We start from the raw sequence: 12,425 nt of genomic DNA on the forward strand, positions 1-12,425 counted from the left end.
GTCCCAAACTGTTTATGTCATTTCTAGGCCACCCCTACCTCTCAAAACAACCCCTCATCCAATTTGATCATCTTCATTCTTCTGTTAGAGTTCAAGGATTAGTTTTCATGTCTGTTGTCCATTCCCTCTGTTTATATACCTCATTTGATTGAGATCACAGATGATGCATAATTGGGATGATCTTCCTCTGATTCTTACTTCATTTAACATGCATAGTTCCATCCAAGTAGTGGAAACAAGGCAAGATTTCAACTTTATTCATAGCTAAGTAATATTCCATGATGTATAGATATATTATGATTCCTTATCTACTCATCTATGGGTGTTTGAGTTGTTTCCAGAGCTTGGCCATTGTAAATAGCTCTGCAGTGAACATAGTATGCATCTATCATTTCAAATTAATATGTTTTTTTCCTTGGGGTAGAAATATGTACAAGAGTGTAATTGCTGGGTCATATGGGAGTTCTATTTTTAATTTTATGAGAAGTATTCATACTATTTTTCAAAGAGATGAAACCAGATGGCAGTCCCACCAAAAGTGTATCAGGGTTCCATTTTACCGCATCTGCCATCACTAGTTGTTTCCACTCTGTTTGAGAAATGCTATTCTCACTGGTGGGAGGTGATCTCTCATCATTTTGTTTTACATTTCCCTGACAACCAGCAATGAGGAACACTTTTTCATTTGCCTCTTGACTATCTGCATGTCTTTTTGACGATGTGTCTGTTCATTCATTTCCTCTCTGCATTTTTTGATGGGACTGGGGTGGTGCGTGCGCGTACGTGTGTGTGTGTGTGTGTGTGTGTGTGTGTGTGTGTGTGTGTGTGTGCTGAGTTTTGTAAGTGCTTTATAATTTTTTTTCTAATGCTTTATAAATTTTGGTAACTCTTTTTTAGATGGCTGGCTTTCAAATATTTTCTCCCAGTTAGAATTTTGTCTTTATTTTAGCCATTATTTCTTTTGCAATGCAGAAACATTTTCGTTTGATAGAGTCCCATGTGTTTGTTGGCTTATATTTTCTTTTCAGATGCTGAAGTCAGAGTTATAGAGTGGTCATGTACCCTAATCGTGGTTCTTGAACACACACCTGGTTTCAGGACACCAAAGATCACTTCGTTGTGCCACTGGGATTCCAAAACAGCTTAGCCTCTGAGATCAGATTTGGCACATACACAGTGCCAGGAATTGGACTGGTACCCTTTATGCTCGCTAGATAGATGATTTTGCTCCTAAGTCATTCAGGCTTGATTTCACTTTTGCACATGAAGATCCAGTTTTCCCATGAGCAGTTCTGAAAGAAACTAACCTTTCCCCATTTTATCAGTTCTGTTTTAATTATCAGCTGGGCATATATGTGTGGGATATTATTACCAAGTTTTTCAAAAGTCAGTTTGGGACATTCTCAAATCAAAGCCAAAATACCTATATATTATAAGATCTACATATAAAATGTAAAATAACTATATATGTGTTATTTCTCTATAGATTGTTTGAATTACTCTGTTTTGTAAATTCTATAACTTAAATTAATCACATAAAAGAAAATTAGTGAGTATAATAATAATAATCAAGTAATTGTTAAAAGTAGGACTATTCAAATAATATTAATGCAGACACATAATGATATTTTAATACTTGTTTGTAATAAAATATTGTTTTAGATAATTATTTAAAACTGATTATTCAATAATTATTTAATAATTGTTCAACATTAAACAATAAGTTAAAATTGTCTTTTGCAATTTATTTTAACTTTTTCAACTATTAGATATTTAAATTTTGCAGTTTATCTGATTGTATGCTCTTAAAAACAAAAATAGTTAAAGGAGGACATAAATATAACAGGGCTAATTAAGCACATGTCTGCCTATACTTAAGAAAAATTATGCTGGAAAGTTTCTTTTTGCCCTAGAATTTTTTAGTCTTTCTACTTTCTTTTCCATAAATATTTTTCTCAACTGACTAAAGATGTTAGGTTTTCTTTAATGTAGCTTTTCTTTTATGTAGTAACAAAACCGTTAAACATAAAACTCGCTTCATCTTGTGACTATAATTATTTAAGCCCAAGAAACGCTAATTCTTGTTGGTGTCAGTATGATAGAATTGGTATTGCAATTTCCCATTTTCCTGCTCTAAATTCTTAAAACTATGGTCACTCTTAGTTCATTGTGAAGAACTGTAACATTTCACAACATTAAATATTAAAATATAAAATTATCACAAAGTATAGCAGTTAATCCTCTGGCAAAACCAAAAACAGCCTAACACGTATACTCACAGTGAAAATTCATTGAAGTTATTCACCTCTTTTAATTTATCTAAGCAGATTCAATTTTAGTATTGCAATTTAGGTAGGATGGTTATAGTAAGTTTAATTTCCATGGTTTTGATGAACTGCACCTTCACACCAGTCCAAGTCCTCTATCCGTCCTTGCATGGGTTCTAGTATATTTCCCCAAGAGCCCACTGCTTTCGTAGTCCTAGTTTTGCAAAGATCAGAGTCTTGTTCTCATTTTTTTTCCTTTTTGCTTTTTTGGTCACACCCGGCGATGCACAGGGGTCACTTCTGGCTCTGCACTCAGGAATTACCCCTGGCGGTGCTCAGGGGACCATATGGGATACTATGAATTGAACCCTGGTCGGCTGCATGCAAGGCAAACGCCCTACCCGCTGTGCTATGGCTCCAGCCCCAGCTTGTTCTCATTTGATATTGTCTACTCTCTTGTTTTGCTTCTCCATGTGCCACATTGTAATAAATGAATGAAGTCATCTAGTATTTGTTCTTGTTCCTCTGATTTATTTGACTTAACATGATGTCCTCCAATTCCATCCAAGTTGTAGCAGTTGCTTACTTTAATTGCATCTGTTACTGTGAGCTGCAAATGTGGCTACCAACATCACTAATATTGGGCAAAAGGAGAAAAGGAAAGACAGTGACTATGACGATAAGGGGCTGGAGCAATAGCACAGTGGGTAAGGCGTTTGCCTTTCACGCAGCCAACCTGGGTTTGATTCCCAGCATCCCATATGGTCCCCTGAGCACCACCAGAAGTAATTCCTGAGTGCAAAGCTAAGCAGGTAACCCCCGTGCATTGCTGGGTGAGACCGAAAAAGCCAAAAATAAAAAAGTAAATAATCTATGCCATATTCATTTGATGCTAAAAACAGCATGGTTTCCGGGCCCTACTTTTTTGAGTACCACAACACACAACCTTTTTTCCATCCTTTTTATACTAATCACTGAAAAATGGAGTTTTTCCACATTCTAGAAAAGTTTTCCTAGAAGGTAACATTTTTAGAGCTAGACCTTGACCAAGATAACTGGACTATTCATCATAGCTAGATTAAAGAACTAGAGATAAACACACTTGTACATAGAAACCATTTAAAGCACTTAAGCCCTTAAACTATTTACACTAAACACGCTGATTAGTGTGTTAATTGATAAGAAAGACACTGCATCAATGAATGGAATGTTTGAAACAAACTGAACAATCATTTTGGGGAAAAAAGACATGTTTGGGGGAGGTCTAATCTTTTCGTTGCACAGTTCCTCCAAAACTATTGCTCCTCCTGCAATTTTACAGATATGAACACTGTTAATTTGTCATAGACACCAACAGAACTCTCCCATCGGTTGAAATTATGCCTACTGACCAATATGAAGACTGGGATTTTTAGATCATAAATCAACTCCAGGAAGATCAGTATATATCAACATAAAGTTCTTATTATATTATATTAGGTGCACATCTCTTATATCACAAGAACTCCAGTTAGCTAGCCTGATTGCCATCTGTGTTTGTTTATGAAAGTCTGTAAAATGTTTAGAACAAGTTTTGCATATTCTGCATAATTACAGTACATCTACATATACCTACATATTGAAAAGCAGCTTCACAGATAAGATTTTCCTACTGGCAGAGAGCTCCTACTTAAGCCCTTTTACAGATCTATGAAAAAGAATTTAAAATACCAGACGACTTGGTTCTTAGACATTTGCGCAATTTGAATCTTTAAAGCTCATGCATAGCATTTTTTTTATCCTGTTGAACTCAGAGAACTCAGAACAATAATAAATCCACTACCTTCCTGTAATATGCAGCTGAAAAAAAAAGTATACCATAACCAATAAGAAGATAAAGAGGATTATCACCTTTACTCTAAAAGACAACTGAGTTTCAAAAGAGAAATTCAGAGCATTTTAAAGATTCCCAAGTTTTTTATATGATATAAATCCAATCATTGAATGTTTAGTTCAATATTCCATCTACTTTCTTTAATATACCGTGAGAAAAACATGCTGGGGAAAGCTATGCATTAAGGTTGCTGCTTTAAAAAAAATTTCTGCTGCAGGTATTGGGTGAACTCTCTCTTTTTCAAACCGTTTGCTGAAGAATTATTTTCCTTGTAAGACAAATGGGAGGAAGAACAAAAAGTACGGGGAAGTAGAAGCTAGTCTCAGCCCACCTACTCTGTTCTGACCTTGAGTGTGTCAATAGTTTCTCTTCTTAGAAAAGGCCCATCTTTCACCAGTCAGTGGAACAAAGTCTAGAAAATCAATATCTTTTATGTGAATTTCTTCAGTCACCTATTTATAAAAGTTCCTCAGAAACAGGCCTCATTTCCACACATAGAGTATTAATGGACTTGCCAGTGAAACTTGATACTGATTGCATGATGGTTTTATAAATTGTGCAACTTAAAATACAAGCTTGAGTAAGAGAAGATGCTATATAAGTATATGGTATAATGTATATATTTCCAATATTCATCAACTTTCATCCCAGATCGTCCTTATAGCAAACACAGTGATTAAAGATTTGAGTTTAAAGTATTTAGAAAATTCCTATGTAATGGAAAACAATATTGACTATTGAGTCTTTAACGCGGACAAAAATTCTGTTCTAAGTGCATTAGGTATGTTTATCATTTATTCATTTAAAAAATATTTTTATAATTAATGTTTATTAGAAAAGTAGCAATCATGTTAATGTTTCTAATATTTAAATATTAATATTTTAAAATAGTTGTCATTATTTATGTTTATAGATGAGATATTTGGATTTAGATATTTACCAGTATCCAAATACTTAACCCAAAAGTATGTAGTAGAATTAGGTTTAAATCCTATTTGATATTTTAAGAACAAGTGGTACTGAGTCATTAATGTCTATAAATATTTATAATCCCTAAAAGAATAATTAAATGCAGTGGCATTTCAGTATGGCTTGCCAAACAGCTGGTTTGGCCAGAGTCTATCTTGGCCAATTTGTGGAAATCATTGGCATCATTTAAGTAGCACAGTGTGAACCAACTTCCTTCACCGCTCAATTATCTTGGCGTCAACAGCACCCCTAGACATTTAAAAGGCATCTGGCAAAGAAACTCTAGTGTTAGGGAATTACCTTGTTACCTGGAAAAAAAAGACTTGTTTCTCTGGAATAGAAGACAAACTAATGACATAGATTCTCCAGCAAGCACATAATCATATCTGACTTAATCTTGCAGTTCCCTAACTATATTCAGAAAGCAAGGAGCCTCACAGTTCCCCTAAGCCTTTTTGAAGCCATTAGTGAAATCATTCTTTGAGTCTTTGTTTTACAGGGGAAGAAATAGAGACCTGTTTCTTGGAACATATTCAAACCAAGCAGTTAGAGCATAAAAACTTCACCCACTAATTATTATTTTTTGCCTTTATTTTTTTTAATTTTATTTTATTGAATCACCATGTGGAAAGTTACAAAGTTCTCAGGTTTATGTCTCAGTTATACAATGCTCAAACACCCTTCCCTTCACCAGTGCCCATATTCCACCACCAAAAACCCCAGTATACCTCCAACCCCCATCTCCTCATCCCCCCACCCCCGCCTGCATAACTGATAAATCTCACTTCATTTTCTCTTTACCTTGATTACATTCCATATTTCAACACAAAACTCACTATTGTTGTTGGAGTTTCCCCCCACAAAAAAACAGCCCTACTGAGAAGGAAGCATTTGATAATTAGTTTTCCATTGCTGAGAATGAAGAGATATGCAGTCACGCGGCCACGGTAGCAGCTGCGTGGTTTAGGATTTCTGTATTTTAGTATTTTAGTAATTAAGTCCAGGGAGATTCATGTTAGAAATTGCATCATTTCCCTTCCTGGGACAGCATGGGGCAATGGCTTAGTTCACAGTCTAGAGACATGGCTGCAAGCACTTGCTGGGACCAAAAGTAGTATAGCTGGCCTCCAGATCTTGGTCAATCAGCAGCAAAGCGGCCGCACAAAAGCGTGCCCACCCAGGTCGAATCTCAGCGGAGCGCGAGCTGGTATCGGCCCCCAGCCTGAGACTGCTCAAGTGTCCCTCTGTTTCAAGTTCATAACACATTTCTTTTTCCTTCTTCCCACGCCACCAAGTTCATACCTGCTTAGTAGTCCTCATAATATGGCGGACACCATGCTGCTTCTCCCCGAAAAGGGAAAAAAAAAACAAGAAAGAAGGATATGACCCACTAATTATTGATATAAACTTTGATTTTCCAATACACTATTCTAGGTTATTTAATCTTTGGATAATTAAAGTCAAAATGCAATAAGTAGAATGTGAGACAAAATGAAGACTTCAGGTTTCAACTTAAGGGCAGTGTTTACCCCTTCCTATTGTTGTCTAAGTATACAAAAGCCAAGAAACTGGGGTCAGAGGGATGGCTCCACGGCTAATGTGTATGCAGAGGTCTGGGTTCTATCCCTTGCACTGCATGGCCTCCTGAACGCCTCCCAAGTAGCCACTCCCCCCTCCACACCCCCACAGTACTGCTGAGTGTGGCCCCAGAACAAAACAGAGAACCAGAAATCTGAATTGTTAAAAGCTCTCATTTAAATATTTTTAGCAAATATGCTTCTATGACTACAAAATCAAATATACAAATGTGACCAAGTTTTAAGTTGCAATACTCTCATGATAAGTAAAAAAAATCTCTATTGTTTTAAGTTCATTTTTTATTTGGGTGAATTTACTGGAAGTTCTGTACCCAAATAGTTTTGTGTCACGTGGAGGAAAAATAAGAAAAACAAATAACAAGTAGCATTAAGACCAGAATCATACATTTTATTTATTTTGTTTTGAAGGGCAGGGGTCTTTACAAGGCCACACCTGGCAACACTTAGAGCTTACTCCTGGCTTTGTGCTCAGGAATCACTCCTGGTAGTGCTTAGGAAAGCATTTGGTGCCAGGGACCAAACCTGGTTGAGTTACATGCAAGGCAAGTGCCTTACCCATTGTATTAATTCGCATACTCCAAAAACACATGTCCTTGCCATTCCTAAATGTCTTGATTCTAGGAATTATTTGATACTGGAATAATTATATTATCTCCATATTGCAAATGTAAAGTCCCACTGAGAACTTCAGACTTAGATTGAGAGTGTTTTGAAATTTACAAAAATTTCCTGGGATTCAGAGAATTCAGTGATAATTTCCATTCTATAGATAGTTTGTTGAGATGAGTCTATTTAATTTCTTTTCCTATTTAAAAGCATTATATTTTTGTGTGATGCTGAATGTAGTCATGATGTGTTTTGAATTCTAATCCCTTATATTATTTATTTGATTTACCAATATTTGTTTCTCTTGACATTGGAAGCCTTTATATTGTTGTGTCTTTTGGTGAACAGAAACTTTAAATTATGATGCAGTCCAATTCATTGATTTTACTTTTGTTTCCTATGCTTTTGTTATCATAAACAGTCATTGCCAAATCCTCAAGATAAATTGTTCTCTCCTTTGTTTTCTTTTAAAAATTTTATGTTTTGTTTTATGTGTAGGTCTTTGCTCAGGTTTTGAGTTAATTGTGGAAGGCAAGTATTCAACTGCATATGCATACTTTGTATGTAGATATCATTTTTTCTAGCTACCTTTACCTGTTGGGCTGAAGCGATAGCACAGCGGGTAGGGCATTTGCCATGCACGTGGCCGACCTGGGTTCGATTCTCCGCCCCTCTCGCAGAGCCCAGCAAACTACCAAGAGTATCTCACCCACACAGCAAAACCTGGCAAGCTTCCTATGACTTATTTGATATGCTAAAAACAGTAACAAGTCTCACAATTTGTTGTGAGACATTACTGGTGCCTGCTCAAGCAACTCGATGAACAACGGGAGGACAGTGATACAGATACTTTGCTTAGTGACCGTAGTGACTTCACAGAGGTTTGAACCATCAAAGAAGCATTAATGCTGTCCTATGTTGTGTCAATTAAAATTTGCTTTCATTGGCTTATCACTGGTTTACAATATAACTTAAATTTCAGGAGCCTATACATGTAAATTTCATCAGTCCCACCACCAAAGTTCCACCACTTCCACCATATAAAGAGGCTTCTACCAATTATCTACACCCCCCAACACACACCTTCCTTTACCTCCTAGTAACCACCAGTTTTACCTAAGTTTGAAAATTCTGTTGCTTCTCTGTTATTTCTTTTACTGACCAGTAATTATATCACATGGATGAAGGAAGTAAATCAAGAATTATATTTCCTTACTTAGTTCACCTAAATAATCATCTCAGGTTAGTTTTGCCTTGTCTTTCAAAGGTTCTCCCACAAAGCTTATTATACCAGCTAGTGAAGTCCTTGGTGCAAAGATGTGATTCCAAATAGTGAACACACAACTGATGTTTTAAGACCCAAAAGTGAGGTTCAGGGGCAAAGAAGTACCTAATCCACTATTTTCCACAAATACTCGGAAGTTCTGCATTATGAGATGGCTCCAGCAATATTTAGGCAGAGTTCAGAAAAGAATGACAAAACATGAACAAAGGGTTGAAAAAGAAAACTAAGAGTTCAAAAGAACTAAGACTCCAGGAACAAGAAAACTCTTTTTAACTTATTCACTGTCTTTTAGACTTACATTAATGGTGTTCCTGCCCGACTATTTTTCATACATCACCACAGATACTTGTAGCTGAAAAAAATGAATTTAAAGTGCCTTAGAAATTTCAAATAAACAAATGAAGGGCCTCTTTTTAAGGAAGCGAGAGTAGCTGAAAATAGTTGTTACTAGTGTACTTCCTTCTGAAGAGTTTTTTTTTAAAGCACTCATCTCTTCTAAATGGAATAGAAATTTTATGTCTTTCTAAGTGAGGGTTTGAGATTTAATTAATAGTGCTTATATTTTGCAAGAGTCACGGACAACTCTGAGAATCTTCTGAGAGCTGCAGATCATCTCAGGAAAAAAAGAAAAAACATCTGTTCACAGAGCTCCAAAGCACTCCCCAGGAGAGAAAGACATCTGAGATTCCTTGCAGTTGTGAGATTCTGCAGGGTGCTCAAAGGTGCTTGCAAAAAAAAGGACTTCTTCATGCACCAGGATCCCACTATTATCTCCAATTATCTCTAATTTCTGGCATCAACCCCCAAATCCCCAAGCCACCATCCTTTCTGCTCTACATCTCATCTAGACGCCAGAAGTCCACAGATGAAACGGAGCATGCTGCCTGGGCAGGAAAGGGGTAGGCAAAAATAAACCTGTTAAAGCAAATATAGATCTTTACTGTTCCAGCAAACACCTTCCCTATTCTCTGATGTTCCAAGCTTCAAGGCCCACTCTTAGGAAAGCGGGGAACAGTGGCCACGCCCACACTCCATATGCCCTTCATCAGAAATCAGTCAGAGCTGCTGCACTGAATAAACACTTCCGCACCAGGAAAAGGCCATTAGCCCTTTCCTAAGTCAACTTAGCCAAGTACATTAAGCTGACCAGGCTAAAGTGGTTTTCCAAATTGAGTTTGGAACATCCGGTCTGAATACAGGAGAAACTAACAGACTTCCTGTTTAAAATTCCCTTGTTTCCTAGTGCTACCTTAGGTTGCTTAAGTTGGTATTCCCAAAGACTCACTGCAATTAACATTTTAAAGAAAAAGAACCTTTTTTTTTAGGGTCACACCCAGCAATGCACAGGGGTTACTCCTGGCTCATCACTCAGGAATCACTCCTGGTGGTGCTCAGGGGAGGAACATATGGGATGCTGGGAATCAAACCTGGGTCGGCCACGTGCAAGGCAAACGCCCTAACCACTGTGCTATCGCTCCAGCCCCAAGAAAAGAATTTTTTTACTTCTTCTCCATCTTCAACCAACCTACACAAATAAGTTCACTCACATTTAAATTAAAGTTTTCAGCCTTTAAAGAAGCATTGCATGCTGTTTAAAGAAGTATTCGAGAAGCATTGCTAAGAAATCTTACATGAAAAGGCTGATAGTCAGACTGCATAGTTTCAAGTCTCACTAGTTTTATTCTGTGTCACTTTAAACATATTACTTGAACCTTCCGAATTTTTTTCCTCATATGTAGACAAAATAGTCATTTCTGTACTATAGGTTGGAGGTAACAATTAAATGAGATGAAGGACACTGTCACTGTCATTCTGTTGCTCATTGATTTGCTCGATCGGGCACCAGTAACGTCTCCATTGTGAGACTTGTTACTGTTTTTTTTGGCATATTCGAAATGCCACACGTAGCTTGCCAGGCTCTACCGAGCCGGTGAGATACTCTCGGTAGCTTGCTGGGCTGAGAGAGGAGGAGGAATCAAACCCCGGTCAGTTGTGTGCAAGGTAAGTGCCCTACTGCTGTGCTATCACTCCAGCCCAGTTCTATAAAATGTGCAACATGTTTTTCTTCTCTCTCTGTAGTAATCCAGGATTTTAATATTTTCACACATATTATATCATTTGATCTCAGTCAGAGCCCTATTGAGGCTCTGACTATTGAGGCGGGTGGGAAAGGACAGAGTTAATTTCACACATATAGGACACCAAGACTTATGAAGGTTAAGCTAATGCCATGAGGACAGTACAAGTGAGAGCTGAATAATGCTATTTTCTTTATGTCTATGAATCATAAACTTTGTTGGATTATAGACCATCTAATATATAAAAGTTATGAACCATTATATCTGTTCCCAACGTAAACACATATAAAGACCACCCAATAGAGGGTAGTTGACACTCTGGTGATGGGTCTGGTATTAGCAGATTGAACACATGAAAATCTATTACTAACTATTAGAAATGTTTATGCTGCATCAAAAAATTAGAAAACAATTATTTACCCCATTTTTTTCTATGGTATCTAGGTCTCAAGGTCAACATTAAGCCATCTATGAACTATCAATGTTGAATCCCAAGGTTGGAATGTTCTATCCTTTGCCAAGAAAGAAAATATAATGCTACCCTATAATTTTAAAATTTCTATTTTTGTCACTAACTCTGGTTAATATGTCAATTTAATATTCAAAAGTGCAGCTACAATTATAGATTTTCCTAACTCTCCTATCTCAATTTTTAAGTCAACATAGTCATTTCATGATTGTTTGGATCATTAATGTCTATAACCCTAGTCTTTTTATCATCTTTCATGGTTCATAATAGCTTTCTTTGGTACAAAAAAAAAATAATAGATAATGACTACCAGTTGCATTTTTGTTCTCTGTAGTCTTACCCTACACAAAGTTAGATAAATTGGTCTAATCAAAATAGCAGAAATGCATACAACTTTCTTGATGCTCTTTCAGTTTATCTTTTTTTTTTTCTGAAAAAATAGATTACATGTGAACTTATCTCACACTAATCTTTCTGCTGTTGTTGTTCTCTTACCACCACCATTTTTCTTCCTAAAACATCTTTAGGGATAATCATCTAGAGTCACCATTAAGTTACATTCATTCTCTTGTTTCTTAAAGAGACCAGAGGTGACTCTATGAGTAGAAGGTGAAGAGAAAGAATACATTCACCAAGAATTTGACAAGACAAACTTACTTATCTTGGTTATTCATATGAGTGAATGAGTCATCTTCTTGGAAGACATTCAACTATGTATATCTGCAACAGTTGATGTCAGCTAAAATTTATGCAGTTCCAGAGTACACAAATAGTAATTGTCTAATTCTGGAGTGATTGGCACTCACCCATAGATGACCTATAGTAACAATTTCTTAAAAACAAAATACACATTGTGGCTGAAGCGGCAGTACAGTGGGTAAGGTGCTTGTCTTGCATGCAGCTGACTCAGATTCAATCTCTGGTATCCCATATGGTTCCCTGAGCACTACCAGCAGTGATTCCTGTGTGCAGAGCTAGGAGTAACACCTGAGCATCTCTGGGTGTGACCAAAAACAAAAACAAAAGAATAAAAGATTAAAAAACACACTTAGCCAGACCAGCACAAACTTTTGCCTGGAAAATCAAGCTTCCTGGAAAGGAAATAGTAAAATGCCAAACGATGGGAATTAATTTGGCTTTAACAGAGCTTATTAACCCTTTCATTCACTAACATTACCCTGGGATCCTAAAACTGACAGAGGTAAGGAAGACAGCTGTCAGGGCTAAAGTGCATGCTTTTCATGACTGTGATCTGGGTTTGCTCCTGAGCACTGCAGGAT

Source organism: Sorex araneus, chromosome 2 (genome assembly GCF_027595985.1).
Source record: "Sorex araneus isolate mSorAra2 chromosome 2, mSorAra2.pri, whole genome shotgun sequence".
NCBI classification, from domain to species: Eukaryota; Metazoa; Chordata; class Mammalia; order Eulipotyphla; family Soricidae; genus Sorex; species Sorex araneus.